We start from the raw sequence: 22,309 nt of genomic DNA on the forward strand, positions 1-22,309 counted from the left end.
TCTGCACATGTGAAATTCAAGCGTTATATATAGAGATGTCGCGGACATAAAATTTTCCGTTCGCGGATGGCGAACGGGAATTTTCGCAAGTGTTCACGAACAGGCGAACCGGCCAAACCACCATAGACTTCAATAAGCAGGAGAATTTTAAAACCCACAGGGAGTCTTTCTGGCCACAATAGTGATGGAAAAGTTGTTTCAAGGGGACTAACACCTGGACTGTGGCATGCCGGAGGGGGATCCATAAAAGGCATAAATCACCTAACATTCCTAAATTGTTTGAAATAACGTGCTTTAAAACATCCAGTGTGTGTATACGATCAGGTATGATGTTGAATCGATCAGGTAGTGCAAGGGTTACGCCCGCTTTACACTAACAGACCAAACTCTGAGAGACCAAACTCCCAGTTTAACGCACTGCAAACAACCGCAAACAGTCCATTTGCACAACCGCAAACTCCCCATTTGCACAAGGTTGGATACCAAGCTAGCCATGTCCCGTTCCTTGTCCAGACTCCTCACTGAAGTCATTGAAGGTCTCTTCCTCCACCCAGCCACGTACAACACCAAGGGTACCTGAAAGGTGACAACAAGCCCCCTGGGACGCCTGCTGTGGTTTGTCTTCCACCTCCTCAAAGCCACCTTCCTCCTCTGACTCCTCTTCTTCAGACTCCTCTCTCTGCGTTGCCACAGGTCCAGCAATCGATGACGACAAGGCTGCTTCTGGTGGTGATGGTGACCACAACTCTTTCTCTTCATGCTCATCTTCGGCCTGATCCAGCACTCTTCGCAGGGCACACTCCAGAAAAAATGCATATGGGATGAGGTCGATGATGTTGCCTTGGGTTTGACTGACCAGGTTTGTCACCTCCGCAAAAGGACGCTTGAGCCTACAGCCATTGTGCATGAGCGTTCAGTAAAGTGGCCAAAAAATACCCAGCTCCGCAGAGGCTGTCCCCTTTTTTTTAATAAAAAAATCTGTTCTTAACAGTTTAATCTCTGTTTTGTCCCCTATCAGGGGCCGGTGTATGGAATAGATTTTAGGAACCGGGAGATGGAAAAAGATGCTTGGTCGGTCCTCTTACTTCCAATTTGGGGCACTGTGCTTACGGCTTGCAATGTACTGTGCCACCAGATATGAGTGGTGTGTTTAAGTAGTACTATTCCTATCAGCTTAATCCCTGTTACGTCCCCTATCAAGGGACGTGTATGAAATAGATTTTAGGAACCGGGAGATGGAAAAAGATGCTTGGTCGGTCCTCTTTCTTCCAATTTGGGGCACTGTGTGTGCGCCGCGCAATGTACTATGTAATCCCAATATGAGTGGTATGTTAAGTAGTACTATTCCTATCAGTTTAATCTCTGTTTTGTCCCCTATCAGGGGCCGGTGTATGGAATAGATTTTAGGAACCGGAAGATGGAAAAAGATGCTTGGTCGGTCCTCTTACTTCCAATTTGGGGCACTGCGCATGCGTCGTGCAATGTACTATGCAATCCCAATATGAGTGGTATGTTAAGTAGTACTATTCCTATCAGTTTTATCCCTGTTACGTCCCCTATCAGGGGACATGTATGGAATAGATTTTTGGAACCGGGAGATGGAAAAAGATGCTTGGTTGGTCCTCTTACTTCCAACTTGGGGCACTGCACGTGCTCCGTGCAATGCACTATGCAATCCCAATATGAGTGGTATGTTAAGTAGTACTATTGCTATCAGTTTAATCCCTGTTACATCCCCTATCAGGGGACGTGTATGGAATAGATTTTAGGAACCGGGAGATGAAAAAAAGATGCTTGGTTGGTCGTGCTACTTCCAATTTGGGGCACTGCGCGTACGCCTTGCAATGTACTGTGCCCCCAGATATGAGTGGTGTGTTAAGTAGTACTATTCCTATCAGTTTAATCCCTGTTACGTCCCTATCAGGGTCCGGTCTATGGAATAGATTTTAGGAACCGGGAGATGGAAAAAGATGCTTGGTTGGTCCTCTTACTTCCAATTTGGGGCACGGCGCGTGCGCCGTGCAATGCACTGTGCCACCAGATATGAGTGCTGTGTTAAGTAGAACTATTTCTATCAGTTTAATCCCTGTTACTTCCTCTATCAGGGGAAGTGTATGGAATAGATTTTAGACAACCGCAAAGAGTTGTCAATAGTTGACACACTCATGACATAAATTTTATTCCTCTATGCGTCAATCTTGGTGTAGTGATGACTGTGCTTGTGCGCACGTTTGGGATATTGCAAACGATGGGGTTTTTTCAAAGCCTATGGTCGTGCTGAGGAAGTTCAATGACCGTTAAGTGACCCAGAAAACAATGATTCTGCAGTGTGGGCCCATTGTTGGCCTAGTAGGCTTTAATGATCACCTTAGATGATCACAAAGAAAATGTATGTTTTTTCTATGCAAAATTATACAGCCGATCGCTTTTGGTCTGTTCACAATGAAGCAACAATCTTATCTGATCTGGGGTGTGTCAATATTGCCATTGCCAACACACTCATAGAGGTGATCGCTTCATTGTGATATGCAAGCCCCTTCACCACAACAAGGTAACGATCACGAAGGGGAATTGACACATGTATGTGCTTTTTTTTTGTTTTGTTTTTGCAGCCACAGTGCAGCACCAGAGGCCAGAAAAAATAAGCATGTACACATGCCTGAAAAATCAGGTATTGTTGCAGCCGCTGCTGTAGCAGCGGCCAGAAAACTTGATGTTTTCCAGGCAGAAAGTGCACTAAAACATTGCGGCTTGAATCCTAGTTGGTGGCGAATAAGTCACGCAAGTCATCCGGCATGCAGAGATAAAATACAGCAGCGTGTGGACCATTTTTAGCCCAAGGCAGCTCATCTCATCAGGCCTTTTTTAGCCAAATGTACCGCCCACTGTCAGTCCCTTTCGCGATCCATGCCTCATTCATCTTAACACGTTCAGGACCTTGGACGAGTATACTCGTCCTGGAGCACTGGTACTTAGCGCTCCAGGACGAGTATACTCGTCCTGGGATTAAACTGTCACCATGTCTGCAGACATGGTGACAGCGATGAGTGCCGGCTGTTACACACAGCCAGGCACCCAGGGTCAATGCCGAGGGGGGTCCTGTGACCACCCGTATTGGCGATCGCTGCAAACTGCAGGTCAATTCAGACTTGCGGTTTGCAGCGCTTTCTGTAGTTTCTAATTAGAAACTTTAAAATGGCCAAAGTCTAATTTTTTTAACCCCCCCTTGCACCCCTGAATACTTTTATGTCGGCGGGGTGCAGGGGGGCGGGTTGTGGGCGGGTTGTGGGCGGTGCGGGCGGTGCTGACAGTTGCGAGAGGCGGGCGGTGCGACAGGCGGGATCGCGATCCCCCGCCCACCTCCCGCTGAATATTCATTGGTGGTCAGTGGTATACCAGAGTGTCAGTACATTGCTGACACTCTGGTATAAACGGCTGACATCGCTGCGATATCAGCCGTTTCACCCTTTCCATACCGCGGTCCGTACAGACCGCGGTATGGAAAGGGTTAAGTCAGGGAGCTCCCTCCTTCTGCCATCGGGGGGCTGCTGTGCCTTTGCAGCCCCCAGATGGATGGGGGGACAGAGGGAGGAAGCTCCCCTCCTTCCCCTTCCTCGTCTGCTCAGTTGTGACAGACGGGGAAGGTTCTCATGGCAACAGGACGCCTTCTCAGGTGTCCTGCTGTCCATGGTGCTGAATAGATCTATGCTAAAAGCATAGATCTGTTTAGACAGTGTAAGTAAAATACAGTACAGTACCCTATATAGTGTACTGTACTGTATTATACAGACATCAGATTCACTGGATCTTCAAGAACCAAGTGGGTCTGGGTCCAAAAAATAAAAAAAAAAGTTAAAAAAGTAAAGATAATAAAAACACATTTATCACTGAATAAAAATTAAAAAAATAAAATACACTACACATATTAGGTATCGCTGCGTCCGTAACGACCTGATCTATAAAACGGTCATGTTGCTTTCCCCGCACGGAGAATAAAAATAAAAAAATACAAACTATCAGAAAATTTAAATTTTGCCCACCTTACTTCCCAAAAAAGGTAATAAAAGTGATCAAAAGAGTTGCATGTACGCCGAAATAGTACCAATCAAACCGTCACCTCATCCCGCAAAAAATGAGCCCCTAAATGAGACAATGGCCCAAAAAAATAAATAAATATGGGGACACTATAACATGATTTTTTTTTGTTTCAAAAATGATATTATTGTGTAAAACTTACATAGATTTAAAAAAGTATACATATTAGGCATTTCTGCGTCCGTATCGACCAGCTCTATAATAATATGACATGAGCTAACCCCTCAGATGAACACCATAAGAAATAAAAAATAAAAACTGTGCTAAATAAACAATTTTTTGTCACCTTACATCACAAAAAGTGTAATAGCAAGCGATCAAAAAGTCATATGCACCCCACAATAGCGCCAATCAAACCGTCATCTCATCCTGTAAAAATCATACCCTACCCAAGATAATCGCCCCAAAACTGGAAAAACTATGGCTCTTAGACTATGTAAACACTAAAACATAATTTTTTTTGTTTCAAAAATGAAATCATTGTGTAAAACTTACATAAATAAAAAAAGTATACATATTAGGTATCGCCGCATCCGTATCGTCCGGCTCTATAAAAATATCACATGACCTAACCCCTCAGGTGAACACCGTAAAAAAATATAAATAAAAACGGTGTAAAAAAAGCCATTTTTTGTCATCTTATGTCACAAAAAGTGTAATTGCAAGCGATCAAAAAGTAATATGCACCCCAAAATAGTGCCAATAAAATCGTCATCTCATCCCACAAAAAATGAGACCCTACTTTAGATAATCGCCAAAAAACTGAAAAAACTATGGCTCTCAGACTATGGAAACACTAAAACATATTTTTTTGTTTAAAAAATGAAAGCATTGTGTAAAACTTACATAAATAAAAAAATTGTATACATATTAGGTATCGCCGCGTCCGTGACAACCTGCTCTATAAAAATACCACATGATCTAACCTGTCAGATGAATGTTGTAAATAACAAAACAAAAAAAGGTGCCAAAAAGCTATTTCTTGTTACCTTGCCTCACAAAAAGTGTAATATAGAGCAACCAAAAATCATATGTACCCTAAACTAGTACCAACAGTACTGCCACCCTATCCTGTAGTTTCTAAAATGGGGTCACTTTTTTGGAGTTTCTACTTTAGGGGTGCATCAGGGGGGGCTTCAAATGGGACATGATGTCCAAAAAAACTGTCTAGCAAAATCTGCCTTCCAAAAACCGTATGGCATTCCTTTCCTTCTGCGCCCTGCCATGTGCCCGTACAGCAGTTTACAACCACATATGGGGTGTTTCTGTAAACTACAGAATCAGGGCCATAAATAATGAGTTTGGTTTGGCTGTTAACCCTTGCTTTGTAACTGGAAAAAAAATTGTAAAATGGAAAATTTGCCCAAAAATTTTAATTCTGAAATTTCATCTCTCTTTGCCAATACCTCTTTTGGAACACCTAAAGGGTTAACGTCATTTTTGTAAAATCCGTTTTAAATACCTTGAGGGGTGTAGTTTCTTAGATGGAGTCACTTTTATGGAGTTTCTACTCTAGGGGTGCATCAGGGGGGGCTTTAAATGAGACATGGTGTCTCCAAAAAACTATCTAGCAAAATCCGCCTTTCAAAAACTGTATGGTATTCCTGTCCTTCTGTGTCCTACTGTGTGCCCGTACAGTGGTTTACGACCACATATGGGGTGTTTCTGTAAACTACAGAATCAGGGCCATAAATAATGAGTTTTGTTTGGCTGTTAACCCTTGCTTTGTAACAGAAAAAAAAAATTGAAAATTTGCCCAAAAATTGAAATTCTGAAATTTCATCTCTCTTTGCCAATAACTTTTGTGGAACACCTAAAGGGTTAACAACATTGTAGTAAAATCTGTTTTCAATACCTTGAGGGGTGTAGTTTCTTAGATGGAGTCACTTTTATGGATTTTTTACTCTAGGGGTGCATCAGGGAGCTTCAAATGGGAAATGGTGTCCCAAAAAAACTGTCTAGAAAAATCTGCCTTCCAAAAACCGTATGGCATTCCTTTCCTTCTGCGCCCTGCCGTGTGCCCGTACAGCGATTTACGACCACATATGGGGTGTTTCTGTAAACTAGAGAATCAGGGTCATAAATAATGAGTTTTGTTTGCCTGTTAACCCTTGCTTTGTAACTGGAAAAAAATAGTAAAATGGCGAATTTGCCCAAAAATTGAAATTCTGAAATTTCATCTCTATTTGCCAATAACTCTTGTGGAACACCTAAAGGGTTAACAATAGAGTTGAGCGAACACCTGGATGTTCGGGTTCGAGAAGTTCGGCCGAACATCCCGGAAATGTTCGGGTTCGGGATCCGAACCCGATCCGAACTTCGTCCCGAACCCGAACCCCATTGAAGTCAATGGGGACCCGAACTTTTCGGCACTAAAAAGGCTGTAAAACAGCCCAGGAAAGAGCTAGAGGGCTGCAAAAGGCAGCAACATGTAGGTAAATCCCCTGCAAACAAATGTGGATAGGGAAATGAATTAAAATAAAAATTAAATAAATAAAAATTAACCAAAATCAATTGGAGAGAGGTTCCATAGCAGAGAATCTGGCTTCCCGTCACCCACCACTGGAACAGTCCATTCTCAGATATTTAGGCCCCGGCACCCAGGCAGAGGAGAGAGGTCCCGTAACAGAGAATCTGTCTTCATGTCAGCAGAGAATTAGTCTGCATGTCATAGCAGAGAATGAGGCTTCACGTCAGCCACCACTGCAACAGTCCATTGGCATATATTTAGGCCCAGCACACACACAGGCAGAGGAGAGAGGTCCCGTAACAGAGAATCTGGCTTCATGTCAGCAGAGAATCAGTCTGCATGTCATAGCAGAGAATCAGGCTTCACGTCAGCCACCACTGCAACAGTCCATTGTCATAAATTTAGGCCCAGCACCCAGGCAGAGGAGAGAGGTCCCGTAACAGAGAATCTGGCTTCATGTCAGCAGAGAATCAGTCTTCATATCATAGCAGAGAATCAGGCTTCACGTCACCCACCACTGTAAGAGTCAATTTTCATAAATTTAGGCCCAGAACCCAGGCAGAGGAGAAAGGTCCCGTAACAGACAATCTGGCTTCATGTCAGCAGAGAATCAGTCTTCATATCATAGCAGAGAATCAGGCTTCACGTCACCCACCACTGTAAGAGTCAATTTTCATAAATTTAGGCCCAGAACCCAGGCAGAGGAGAAAGGTCCCGTAACAGACAATCTGGCTTCATGTCAGCAGAGAATCAGTCTTCATATCATAGCAGAGAATCAGGCTTCACGTCACCCACCACTGTAAGAGTCAATTTTCATAAATTTAGGCCCAGAACCCAGGCAGAGGAGAAAGGTCCCGTAACAGACAATCTAGCTTCATGTCAGCAGAGAATCAGTCTTCATATCATAGCAGAGAATCAGGCTTCACGTCACCCACCACTGTAAGAGTCAATTTTCATAAATTTAGGCCCAGAACCCAGGCAGAGGAGAAAGGTCCCGTAACAGACAATCTGGCTTCATGTCAGCAGAGAATCAGTCTTCATATCATAGCAGAGAATCAGGCTTCACGTCACCCACCACTGTAAGAGTCAATTTTCATAAATTTAGGCCCAGAACCCAGGCAGAGGAGAAAGGTCCCGTAACAGACAATCTGGCTTCATGTCAGCAGAGAATCAGTCTTCATATCATAGCAGAGAATCAGGCTTCACGTCACCCACCACTGTAAGAGTCAATTTTCATAAATTTAGGCCCAGAACCCAGGCAGAGGAGAAAGGTCCCGTAACAGACAATCTGGCTTCATGTCAGCAGAGAATCAGTCTTCATATCATAGCAGAGAATCAGGCTTCACGTCACCCACCACTGTAAGAGTCAATTTTCATAAATTTAGGCCCAGAACCCAGGCAGAGGAGAAAGGTCCCGTAACAGACAATCTGGCTTCATGTCAGCAGAGAATCAGTCTTCATATCATAGCAGAGAATCAGGCTTCACGTCACCCACCACTGTAAGAGTCAATTTTCATAAATTTAGGCCCAGAACCCAGGCAGAGGAGAAAGGTCCCGTAACAGACAATCTGGCTTCATGTCAGCAGAGAATCAGTCTTCATATCATAGCAGAGAATCAGGCTTCACGTCACCCACCACTGTAAGAGTCAATTTTCATAAATTTAGGCCCAGAACCCAGGTAGAGGAGAAAGGTCCCGTAACAGACAATCTGGCTTCATGACAGCAGAGAATCAGTCTGCATGTCATAGCAGAGAATCAGGCTTCACGTCAGCCACCACTGCAACAGTCCATTGTCATAAATTTAGGCCCAGCACCCAGGCAGAGGAGAGAGGTCCCGTAACAGAGGATCTGGCTTCATGTCAGCAGAGAATCAGTCTGCATGTCATAGCAGAGAATGAGGCTTCACGTCAGCCACCACTGCAACAGTCCATTGGCATATATTTAGGCCCAGCACACACACAGGCAGAGGAGAGAGGTCCCGTAACAGACAATCTGGCTTCATGTCAGCAGAGAATTAGTCTGCATGTCATAGCAGAGAATGAGGCTTCACGTCACCCACCACTGCAACAGTCCATTGGCATATATTCAGGCCCAGCACCCAGGCAGAGGAGAGAGGTCCCGTAACAGAGGATCTGGCTTCATGTCAGCAGAGAATCAGTCTGCATGTCATAGCAGAGAATGAGGCTTCACGTCAGCCACCACTGCAACAGTCCATTGTCATAAATTTAGGCCCAGCACCCAGGCAGAGGAGAGAGGTCCCGTAAAAGAGGATCTGGCTTCATGTCAGCAGAGAATCAGTCTGCATGTCATAGCAGAGAATCAGGCTTCACGTCAGCCACCACTGCAACAGTCCATTGTCATAAATTTAGGCCCAGCACCCAGGCAGAGGAGAGAGGTCCCGTAACAGAGGATCTGGCTTCATGTCAGCAGAGAATCAGTCTGCATGTCATAGCAGAGAATCAGGCTTCACGTCAGCCACCACTGCAACAGTCCATTGTCATAAATTTAGGCCCAGCACCCAGGCAGAGGAGAGAGGTCCCGTAACAGACAATCTGGCTTCATGTCAGCAGAGAATTAGTCTGCATGTCATAGCAGAGAATCAGGCTTCATGTCAGCCACCACTGCAACAGTCCATTGGCATATATTTAGGCCTAGCACACAGGCAGAGGAGAGGTTCATTCAACTTTGGGTAGCATCGCAATATAATGGTAAAATGAAAATAAAAATAGGATTGAATGAGGAAGTGCCCTGGAGTCCAATAATATATGGTTATGGGGAGGTAGTTAATGTCTAATCTGGACAAGGGACGGACAGGTCCTGTGGGATCCATGCCTGGTTCATTTTTATGAACGTCAGCTTGTCCACATTGGCTGTAGACAGGCGGCTGCGTTTGTCTGTAATGACGCCCCCTGCCGTGCTGAATACACGTTCAGACAAAACGCTGGCTGCCGGGCAGGCCAGCACCTCCAAGGCATAAAAGGCTAGCTCTGGCCACGTGGACAATTTAGAGACCCAGAAGTTGAATGGGGCCGAACCATCAGTCAGTACGTGGAGGGGTGTGCACACGTACTGTTCCACCATGTTAGTGAAATGTTGCCTCCTGCTAACACGTTGCGTATCAGGTGGTGGTGCAGTTAGCTGTGGCGTGTTGACAAAAGTTTTCCACATCTCTGCCATGCTAACCCTGCCCTCAGAGGAGCTGGCCGTGACACAGCTGCCTTGGCGACCTCTTGCTCCTCCTCTGCCTTGGCCTTGGGCTTCCACTTGTTCCCCTGTGACATTTGGGAATGCTCTCAGTAGCGCGTCTACCAACGTGCGCTTGTACTCGCGCATCTTCCTATCACGCTCCAGTGCAGGAAGTAAGGTGGGCACATTGTCTTTGTAGCGTGGATCCAGCAGGGTGGCAACCCAGTAGTCCGCACAGGTTAAAATGTGGGCAACTCTGCTGTCGTTGCGCAGGCACTGCAGCATGTAGTCGCTCATGTGTGCCAGGCTGCCCAGGGGTAAGGACAAGCTGTCCTCTGTGGGAGGCGTATCGTCATCGTCCTGCCTTTCCCCCCAGCCACGCACCAGTGATGGACCCGAGCTGCGTTGGGTGCCACCCCGCTGTGACCATGCTTCATCCTCATCCTCCTCCACCTCCTCCTCATCCTCGTCCTCCTCGTCCTCCAGTAGTGGGCCCTGGCTGGCCACATTTGTACCTGGCCTCTGCTGTTGCAAAAAACCTCCCTCTGAGTCACTTCGAAGAGACTGGCCTGAAAGTGCTAAAAATGACCCCTCTTCCTCATCCTCCTCCTCCTCCTCCTGGGCCACCTCCTGTTCCATCATCGCCCTAAGTGTTTTCTCAAGGAGACATAGAAGTGGTATTGTAACGCTGATAACGGTGTCATCGCCACTGGCCATGTTGGTGGAGTACTCGAAACAGCGCAACAGGGCACACAGGTCTCGCATGGAGGCCCAGTCATTGGTGGTGAAGTGGTGCTGTTCTGTAGTGCGACTGACCCGTGCGTGCTGCAGCTGAAACTCCACTATGGCCTGCTGCTGCTCGCACAGTCTGTCCAGCATGTGCAAGGTGGAGTTCCACCTGGTGGGCACGTCGCATATGAGGCGGTGAGCGGGAAGGCCGAAGTTACGCTGTAGCGCAGACAGGCGAGCAGCGGCAGGATGTGAACGCCGGAAGCGCGAACAGACGGCCCGCACTTTATGCAGCAGCTCTGACATGTCGGGGTAGTTGTGAATGAACTTCTGCACCACCAAATTCAGCACATGCGCCAAGCAAGGGATGTGCGTCAAATTGGCTAGTCCCAGAGCTGCAACGAGATTTCGCCCATTATCACACACCACCAGGCCGGGCTTGAGGCTCACCGGCAGCAACCACTCGTCGGTCTGTTGTTCAATACCCCGCCACAACTCCTGTGCGGTGTGGGGCCTGTCCCCCAAACATATGAGTTTCAGAATGGCCTGCTGACGTTTACCCCGGGCTGTGCTGAAGTTGGTGGTGAAGGTGTGTGGCTGACTGGATGAGCAGGTGGAAGAAGAGGAGGAGGAAGCCGAGAAGGAGGAGGTGGCAACAGGAGGCAAAGAATGTTGCCCTGCGATCCTTGGCGGCGGCAGGACGTGCGCCAAACAGCTCTCCGCCTGGGGCCCAGCTGCCACTACATTTACCCAGTGTGCAGTTAGGGAGATATAGCGTCCCTGGCCGTGCTTACTGGTCCACGTATCTGTGGTTAGGTGGACCTTGCTACAGATGGCGTTGCGCAGTGCACACTTGATTTTATCGGATACTTGGTTGTGCAGGGAAGGCACGGCTCTCTTGGAGAAGTAGTGCCGGCTGGGAACAACATACTGTGGGACAGCAAGCGACATGAGCTGTTTGAAGCTGTCTGTGTCCACCAGCCTAAATGACAGCATTTCATAGGCCAGTAGTTTAGAAATGCTGGCATTCAGGGCCAGGGATCGAGGGTGGCTAGGTGGGAATTTACGCTTTCTATCAAATGTTTGTGAGATGGAGAGCTGAACGCTGGCGTGTGACATGGTTGAGACGCTTGGTGACGGAGGTGGTGGTGGTGGTGTTGGTGGTACATCCCCTGTTTGCTGGGCGGCAGGTGCCAACGTTCCTCCAGAGGCGGAGGAAGAGGCCGAGGCGGCAGCAGCAGAATAGGCCGAGGCGGCAGCAGCAGAAGAGGTAGCAGGGGGAGCCTGAGTGACTTCCTTGGTTTTAAGGTGTTTACTCCACTGCAGTTCATGCTTTGCATGCAGGTGCCTGGTCATGCAGGTTGTGCTCAGGTTCAGAACGTTAATGCCTCGCTTCAGGCTCTGATGGCACAGCGTGCAAACCACTCGGGTCTTGTCGTCAGCACATTGTTTGAAGAAGTGCCATGCCAGGGAACTCCTTGAAGCTGCCTTTGGGGTGCTCGGTCCCAGATGGCGGCGGTCAGTAGCAGGCGGAGTCTCTTGGCGGCGGGTGTTCTGCTTTTGCCCACTGCTCCCTCTTTTGCTACGCTGTTGGCTCGGTCTCACCACTGCCTCTTCCTCCGAACTGTGAAAGTCAGTGGCACGACCTTCATTCCATGTGGGGTCTAGGACCTCATCGTCCCCTGCATCGTCTTCCACCCAGTCTTGATCCCTGACCTCCTGTTCAGTCTGCACACTGCAGAAAGACGCAGCAGTTGGCACCTGTGTTTCGTCATCATCAGAGACATGCTGAGGTGGTATTCCCATGTCCTCATCATCAGGAAACATAAGTGGTTGTGCGTCAGTGCATTCTATGTCTTTCACCGCTGGGGAAGGGCTAGGTGGATGCCCTTGGGAAACCCTGCCAGCGGAGTCTTCAAACAGCATAAGAGACTGCTGCATAACTTGAGGCTGAGACAGTTTCCCTGGTATGCATGGGGGTGATGTGACAGACTGATGGGGTTGGTTTTCAGGCGCCATCTGTGCGCTTTCTGCAGAAGACTGGGTGGGAGATAATGTGAACGTGCTGGATCCACTGTCGGCCACCCAATTGACTAATGCCTGTACCTGCTCAGGCCTTACCATCCTTAGAACGGCATTGGGCCCCACCATATATCGCTGTAAATTCTGGCGGCTACTGGGACCTGAGGTAGTTGGTACACTAGGACGTGTGGATGTGGCAGAACGGCCACGTCCTCTCCCAGCACCAGAGGGTCCACTAACACCACCACGACCATGTCCACGTCCGCGTCCCTTACTAGATGTTTTTCTCATTGTTATGGTTCACCACAACAACAAATATATTATTTGGCCCAATGTATTGTATTCAAATTCAGCGGGATATAAATTTGAGGCCTAGTATTTAGGCGCTGGGTGACCGGTATGGATTTAGTGACAGAATTAGACTTGGAAATGCACAGAAGCGTGTGTGTGAAGTTATTCTGAATGACCCAATGTGCACCTTGAATATTATATACCCTTTTTGGGATAGATTTCAAATAGCTCTGATATAGCAGGAACCACTAAATTATGAAATTGCTAAATTGGGAATTGTACTTCAACCCAGAACAAAAAATGTGCTTTGACGGGCACTAAATAACTTTCCCAGCTACAACAGGACAGCGGTAACGAGAGATTTAGAGGGATTTAAATTTGAGGCCTAGTATTTAGGCGCTGGGTCACCGGTATGGATTTAGTGACAGAATTAGACTTGGAAATGCACAGAAGCGTGTGTGTGAAGTTATTCTGAATGACCCTATGTGCACCTTCAATATTATATACCCTTTTAGGGATAGATTTCAAATAGCTCTGATATAGCAGAAACCACTAAATTATGAAATTGCTAAATTGGGAATTGTACTTCAACCCAGAACAAAAAATGTGCTTTGACGGACACTAAATATCTTGCCCAGCAACAACAGTACAGCGGTGGTAACGAGAGATTTAGAGGGATTTAAATTTGAGGCCTAGTATTTAGGCGCTGGGTCACCGGTATGGATTTAGTGACAGAATTAGACTTGGAAATGCACAGAAGCGTGTGTGTGAAGTTATTCTGAATGACCCTATGTGCACCTTCAATATTATATACCCTTTTAGGGATAGATTTCAAATAGCTCTGATATAGCAGAAACCACTAAATTATGAAATTGCTAAATTGGGAATTGTACTTCAACCCAGAACAAAAAATGTGCTTTGACGGACACTAAATATCTTGCCCAGCAACAACAGTACAGCGGTGGTAACGAGAGATTTAGAGGGATTTAAATTTGAGGCCTAGTATTTAGGCGCTGGGTCACCGGTATGGATTTAGTGACAGAATTAGACTTGGAAATGCACAGAAGCGTGTGTGTGAAGTTATTCTGAATGACCCTATGTGCACCTTCAATATTATATACCCTTTTAGGGATAGATTTCAAATAGCTCTGATATAGCAGAAACCACTAAATTATGAAATTGCTAAATTGGGAATTGTACTTCAACCCAGAACAAAAAATGTGCTTTGACGGACACTAAATATCTTGCCCAGCAACAACAGTACAGCGGTGGGTAACGAGAGATTTAGAGGGATTTAAATTTGAGGCCTAGTATTTAGGCGCTGGGTCACCGGTATGGATTTAGTGACAGAATTAGACTTGGAAATGCACAGAAGCGTGTGTGTGAAGTTATTCTGAATGACCCTATGTGCACCTTCAATATTATATACCCTTTTAGGGATAGATTTCAAATAGCTCTGATATAGCAGAAACCACTAAATTATGAAATTGCTAAATTGGGAATTGTACTTCAACCCAGAACAAAAAATGTGCTTTGACGGACACTAAATATCTTGCCCAGCAACAACAGTACAGCGGTGGTAACGAGAGATTTAGAGGGATTTAAATTTGAGGCCTAGTATTTAGGCGCTGGGTCACCGGTATGGATTTAGTGACAGAATTAGACTTGGAAATGCACAGAAGCGTGTGTGTGAAGTTATTCTGAATGACCCTATGTGCACCTTCAATATTATATACCCTTTTAGGGATAGATTTCAAATAGCTCTGATATAGCAGAAACCACTAAATTATGAAATTGCTAAATTGGGAATTGTACTTCAACCCAGAACAAAAAATGTGCTTTGACGGACACTAAATATCTTGCCCAGCAACAACAGTACAGCGGTGGGTAACGAGAGATTTAGAGGGATTTAAATTTGAGGCCTAGTATTTAGGCGCTGGGTCACCGGTATGGATTTAGTGACAGAATTAGACTTGGAAATGCACAGAAGCGTGTGTGTGAAGTTATTCTGAATGACCCTATGTGCACCTTCAATATTATATACCCTTTTAGGGATAGATTTCAAATAGCTCTGATATAGCAGAAACCACTAAATTATGAAATTGCTAAATTGGGAATTGTACTTCAACCCAGAACAAAAAATGTGCTTTGACGGACACTAAATATCTTGCCCAGCAACAACAGTACAGCGGTGGGTAACGAGAGATTTAGAGGGATTTAAATTTGAGGCCTAGTATTTAGGCGCTGGGTCACCGGTATGGATTTAGTGACAGAATTAGACTTGGAAATGCACAGAAGCGTGTGTGTGAAGTTATTCTGAATGACCCTATGTGCACCTTCAATATTATATACCCTTTTAGGGATAGATTTCAAATAGCTCTGATATAGCAGAAACCACTAAATTATGAAATTGCTAAATTGGGAATTGTACTTCAACCCAGAACAAAAAATGTGCTTTGACGGACACTAAATATCTTGCCCAGCAACAACAGTACAGCGGTGGGTAACGAGAGATTTAGAGGGATTTAAATTTGAGGCCTAGTATTTAGGCGCTGGGTCACCGGTATGGATTTAGTGACAGAATTAGACTTGGAAATGCACAGAAGCGTGTGTGTGAAGTTATTCTGAATGACCCTATGTGCACCTTCAATATTATATACCCTTTTAGGGATAGATTTCAAATAGCTCTGATATAGCAGAAACCACTAAATTATGAAATTGCTAAATTGGGAATTGTACTTCAACCCAGAACAAAAAATGTGCTTTGACGGACACTAAATATCTTGCCCAGCAACAACAGTACAGCGGTGGTAACGAGAGATTTAGAGGGATTTAAATTTGAGGCCTAGTATTTAGGCGCTGGGTCACCGGTATGGATTTAGTGACAGAATTAGACTTGGAAATGCACAGAAGCGGTGTGTGTGAAGTTATTCTGAATGACCCTATGTGCACCTTCAATATTATATACCCTTTTAGGGATAGATTTCAAATAGCTCTGATATAGCAGAAACCACTAAATTATGAAATTGCTAAATTGGGAATTGTACTTCAACCCAGAACAAAAAATGTGCTTTGACGGACACTAAATATCTTGCCCAGCAACAACAGTACAGCGGTGGGTAACGAGAGATTTAGAGGGATTTAAATTTGAGGCCTAGTATTTAGGCGCTGGGTCACCGGTATGGATTTAGTGACAGAATTAGACTTGGAAATACACAGTAGCGGTGTGTGTGAAGTTATTCTGAATGACCCTATGTGCACCTTCAATATTATATACCCTTTTAGGGATAGATTTCAAATAGCTCTGATATAGCAGAAACCACTAAATTATGAAATTGCTAAATTGGGAATTGTACTTCAACCCAGAACAAAAAATGTGCTTTGACGGACACTAAATATCTTGCCCAGCAACAACAGTACAGCGGTGGGTAACGAGAGATTTAGAGGGATTTAAATTTGAGGCCTAGTATTTAGGCGCTGGGTCACCGGTATGGATTTAGTGACAGAATTAGACTTGGAAATGCACAGAAGCGTGTGTGTGAAGTTATTCTGAATGACCCTATGTGCACCTTCAATATTATATACCCTTTTAGGGATAGATTTCAAATAGCTCTGATATAGCAGAAACCACTAAATTATGAAATTGCTAAATTGGGAATTGTACTTCAACCCAGAACAAAAAATGTGCTTTGACGGACACTAAATATCTTGCCCAGCAACAACAGTACAGCGGTGGGTAACGAGAGATTTAGAGGGATTTAAATTTGAGGCCTAGTATTTAGGCGCTGGGTCACCGGTATGGATTTAGTGACAGAATTAGACTTGGAAATGCACAGAAGCGGTGTGTGTGAAGTTATTCTGAATGACCCTATGTGCACCTTCAATATTATATACCCTTTTAGGGATAGATTTCAAATAGCTCTGATATAGCAGAAACCACTAAATTATGAAATTGCTAAATTGGGAATTGTACTTCAACCCAGAACAAAAAATGTGCTTTGACGGACACTAAATATCTTGCCCAGCAACAACAGTACAGCGGTAACGAGAGATTTAGAGGGATTTAAATTTGAGGCCTAGTATTTAGGCGCTGGGTGACAGGTATGGGTTTAGTGACAGAATTAGACTTGGAAATACACAGTAGCGGGTGTGTGTGAAGTTATTCTGAATGACCCAATGTGCACCTTCAATATTATATACCCTTTTAGGGATAGATTTCAAATAGCTCTGATATAGCAGGAAACCACTAAATTATGAAATTGCTAAATTGGGAATTGTACTTCAACCCAGAACAAAAAATGTGCTTTGACGGACACTAAATATCTTGCCCAGCAACAACAGTACAGCGGGTAACGAGAGATTTAGAGGGATTTAAATTTGAGGCCTAGTATTTAGGCGCTGGGTGACAGGTATGGGTTTAGTGACAGAATTAGACTTGGAAATACACAGTAGCGGGTGTGTGTGAAGTTATTCTGAATGACCCAATGTGCACCTTCAATATTATATACCCTTTTTGGGATAGATTTCAAATAGCTCTGATATAGCAGGAACCACTAAATTATGAAATTGCTAAATTGGGAATTGTATTTCAACCCAGAACAAGAAATGTGCTTGAACGGACACTAAATAACTCGCCCAGCTACAGCACTAGGGACAGATTTAGCTGGATATAAATTTGAGGCCTAGTATTTAGGCGCTGGGTGACCGGTATGGATTTAGTGACAGAATTAGACTGGGATATGGCCAAAAAATAACAGACTATTGCTGGTTAAATGCACTTGGTGTGACAGCTTCACCCTGATGTAGGCTTTAGCCAAAAAACAACCACACCATTGAGGGTTAAATGCACTTGGTGACAGGCGCAGCTTGCCCCTGATTTTGTATATGGCCAAAAAATGAACAGACTATTGCTGGTTAAATGCACTTGGTGTGACAGCTTCACCCTGATGTAGGCTTTAGCCAAAAAACAACCACACCATTGAGGGTTAAATGCACTTGGTGACAGGCGCAGCTTGCCCCTGATTTTGTATATGGCCAAAAAATGAACAGACTATTGCTGGTTAAATGCACTTGGTGTCACAGCTTCACCCTGATGTAGGCTTTAGCCAAAAAACAACCACACCATTGAGGGTTAAATGCACTTGGTGACAGGCGCAGCTTGCCCCTGATTTTGTATATGGCCAAAAAATGAACAGACTATTGCTGGTTAAATGCACTTGGTGTGACAGCTTCACCCTGATGTAGGCTTTAGCCAAAAAACAACCACACCATTGAGGGTTAAATGCACTTGGTCGCAGCTTGTGCTGGCGCACCACAAGACACAAAATGGCCGCCGATCACCCCAGAAAAATGAGACTGACAAACGGTCTGTGCAGCCTAAAAACAGTGAGCAATTGAGGATCAGCAGCTCAATGATCCACAGCTGCAGATCGATCAGTTAATCAAGTCCTTTGGAGGAGTTAATCTGCCTAATCTCGCCCTACTGTCGCAGCCGCAACCTCTCCCTACGCTAATCAGAGCAGAGTGACGGGCGGCGCTATGTGACTCCAGCTTAAATAGAGGCTGGGTCACATGGTGCTCTGGCCAATCACAGCCATGCCAATAGTAGGCATGGCTGTGATGGCCTCTTGGGGCAAGTAGTATGACGCTTGTTGATTGGCTGCTTTGCAGCCTTTCAAAAAGCGCCAAGAAAGCGTCACAAAAGCGCCAAGAAAGCGACGAACACCGAACCCGAACCCGGACTTTTACGAAAATGTCCGGGTTCGGGTCCGTGTCACGGACACCCCAAAATTCGGTACGAACCCGAACTATACAGTTCGAGTTCGCTCATCCCTAGTAACGAGAGATTTAGAGGGATTTAAATTTGAGGCCTAGTATTTAGGCGCTGGGTGACAGGTATGGGTTTAGTGACAGAATTAGACTTGGAAATGCACAGAAGCGTGTGTGTGAAGTTATTCTGAATGACCCAATGTGCACCTTCAATATTATATACCCTTTTAGGGATAGATTTCAAATAGCTCTGATATAGCAGAAACCACTAAATTATGAAATTTCTAAATTGGGAATTGTACTTCAACCCAGAACAAAAAATGTGCTTTGACGGACACTAAATATCTTGCCCAGCAACAACAGTACAGCGGTAACGAGAGATTTAGAGGGATTTAAATTTGAGGCCTAGTATTTAGGCGCTGGGTGACAGGTATGGGTTTAGTGACAGAATTAGACTTGGAAATACACAGTAGCGGGTGTGTGTGAAGTTATTCTGAATGACCCAATGTGCACCTTCAATATTATATACCCTTTTTGGGATAGATTTCAAATAGCTCTGATATAGCAGGAACCACTAAATTATGAAATTGCTAAATTGGGAATTGTACTTCAACCCAGAACAAAAAATGTGCTTTGACGGACACTAAATATCTTGCCCAGCAACAACAGTACAGCGGTAACGAGAGATTTAGCGGGATATAAATTTGAGGCCTAGTATTTAGGCGCTGGGTCACCGGTATGGATTTAGTGACAGAATTAGACTTGGAAATGCACAGAAGCGTGTGTGTGAAGTTATTCTGAATGACCCTATGTGCACCTTCAATATTATATACCCTTTTAGGGATAGATTTCAAATAGCTCTGATATAGCAGAAACCACTAAATTATGAAATTGCTAAATTGGGAATTGTACTTCAACCCAGAACAAAAAATGTGCTTTGACGGACACTAAATATCTTGCCCAGCAACAACAGTACAGCGGTGGGTAACGAGAGATTTAGAGGGATTTAAATTTGAGGCCTAGTATTTAGGCGCTGGGTGACCGGTATGGATTTAGTGACAGAATTAGACTTGGAAATGCACAGAAGCGTGTGTGTGAAGTTATTCTGAATGACCCAATGTGCACCTTCAATATTATATACCCTTTTAGGGATAGATTTCAAATAGCTCTGATATAGCAGAAACCACTAAATTATGAAATTGCTAAATTGGGAATTGTACTTCAACCCAGAACAAAAAATGTGCTTTGACGGACACTAAATATCTTGCCCAGCAACAACAGTACAGCGGTAACGAGAGATTTAGAGGGATTTAAATTTGAGGCCTAGTATTTAGGCGCTGGGTGACAGGTATGGGTTTAGTGACAGAATTAGACTTGGAAATACACAGTAGCGGGTGTGTGTGAAGTTATTCTGAATGACCCAATGTGCACCTTCAATATTATATACCCTTTTAGGGATAGATTCCAAATAGCTCTGATATAGCAGGAACCACTAAATTATGAAATTGCTAAATTGGGAATTGTACTTCAACCCAGAACAAAAATGTGCTTTGACGGACACTAAATATCTTGCCCAGCAACAACAGTACAGCGGTAACGAGAGATTTAGAGGGATTTAAATTTGAGGCCTAGTATTTAGGCGCTGGGTGACAGGTATGGGTTTAGTGACAGAATTAGACTTGAAAATACACAGTAGCGGGTGTGTGTGAAGTTATTCTGAATGACCCAATGTGCACCTTCAATATTATATACCCTTTTTGGGATAGATTTCAAATAGCTCTGATATAGCAGGAACCACTAAATTATGAAATTGCTAAATTGGGAATTGTATTTCAACCCAGAACAAGAAATGTGCTTGAACGGACACTAAATAACTCGCCCAGCTACAGCACTAGGGACAGATTTAGCTGGATATAAATTTGAGGCCTAGTATTTAGGCGCTGGGTGACCGGTATGGATTTAGTGACAGAATTAGACTGGGATATGGCCAAAAAATAAACAGACTATTGCTGGTTAAATGCACTTGGTGTGACAGCTTCACCCTGATGTAGGCTTTAGCCAAAAAACAACCACACCATTGAGGGTTAAATGCACTTGGTGACAGGCGCAGCTTGCCCCTGATTTTGTATATGGCCAAAAAATGAACAGACTATTGCTGGTTAAATGCACTTGGTGTGACAGCTTCACCCTGATGTAGGCTTTAGCCAAAAAACAACCACACCATTGAGGGTTAAATGCACTTGGTGACAGGCGCAGCTTGCCCCTGATTTTGTATATGGCCAAAAAATGAACAGACTATTGCTGGTTAAATGCACTTGGTGTCACAGCTTCACCCTGATGTAGGCTTTAGCCAAAAAACAACCACACCATTGAGGGTTAAATGCACTTGGTGACAGGCGCAGCTTGCCCCTGATTTTGTATATGGCCAAAAAATGAACAGACTATTGCTGGTTAAATGCACTTGGTGTGACAGCTTCACCCTGATGTAGGCTTTAGCCAAAAAACAACCACACCATTGAGGGTTAAATGCACTTGGTCGCAGCTTGTGCTGGCGCACCACAAGACACAAAATGGCCGCCGATCACCCCAGAAAAATGAGACTGACAAACGGTCTGTGCAGCCTAAAAACAGTGAGCAATTGAGGATCAGCAGCTCAATGATCCACAGCTGCAGATCGATCAGTTAATCAAGTCCTTTGGAGGAGTTAATCTGCCTAATCTCGCCCTACTGTCGCAGCCGCAACCTCTCCCTACGCTAATCAGAGCAGAGTGACGGGCGGCGCTATGTGACTCCAGCTTAAATAGAGGCTGGGTCACATGGTGCTCTGGCCAATCACAGCCATGCCAATAGTAGGCATGGCTGTGATGGCCTCTTGGGGCAAGTAGTATGACGCTTGTTGATTGGCTGCTTTGCAGCCTTTCAAAAAGCGCCAAGAAAGCGTCACAAAAGCGCCAAGAAAGCGATGAACACCGAACCCGAACCCGGACTTTTACGAAAATGTCCGGGTTCGGGTCCGTGTCACGGACACCCCAAAATTCGGTACGAACCCGAACTATACAGTTCGAGTTCGCTCATCCCTAGTTAACAACGTTTGTAAAATCAGTTTTAAATACCTTGAGGGGTGTAGTTTCTTAGATGGAGTCACTTTTATGGAGTTTCTACTCTAGGGGTGCATCAGGGGGGCTTCAAATGGGACATGGTGTAAAAAAAAAAAACTGTCTAGCAAAATCTGCCCTTCAAAAACGTATGGCATTCCTTTCCTTCTGTGTCCTACCGTGTGCCCGTACAGTGGTTTACTACCACATTTGGGTGTTTCTGTAAACTACAGAATCAGAGCTATAAATAGTGAGTCTTGTTTGGCTTTTAACCCTTGCTTTGTAACTGGAAAAAAAATATTAAAATGGAAAATCTGCCAAAAAAGTGAAATTTTGAAATTGTATCTCTATTTTCCATTAATTCTTGTGGAACACCTAAAGGGTTAACAAAGTTTGTAAAATCAGTTTTGAATACATTGAGGGGAGTAGTTTCTAGAATGGTGTCATTTTTTTGTGGTTTCTATTATATAAGCCTCACAAAGTGACTTCACACCTGAACTGGTCCCTAAAAATTGGGTTTTTGAAAAGTTAAGAACAATTTCAAGATTTGCTTCCAAACTTCTAAGCCCTGTAACATCCCCAAAATATAAAATATCATTCCCCAAATGATGAAAACATGAAGTAGACATATGGGGTAAGTAAAGTAATAACT

The sequence above is a fragment of the Bufo gargarizans genome, chromosome 1 (assembly GCF_014858855.1).
Source record: "Bufo gargarizans isolate SCDJY-AF-19 chromosome 1, ASM1485885v1, whole genome shotgun sequence".
NCBI lineage: Eukaryota > Metazoa > Chordata > Amphibia > Anura > Bufonidae > Bufo > Bufo gargarizans.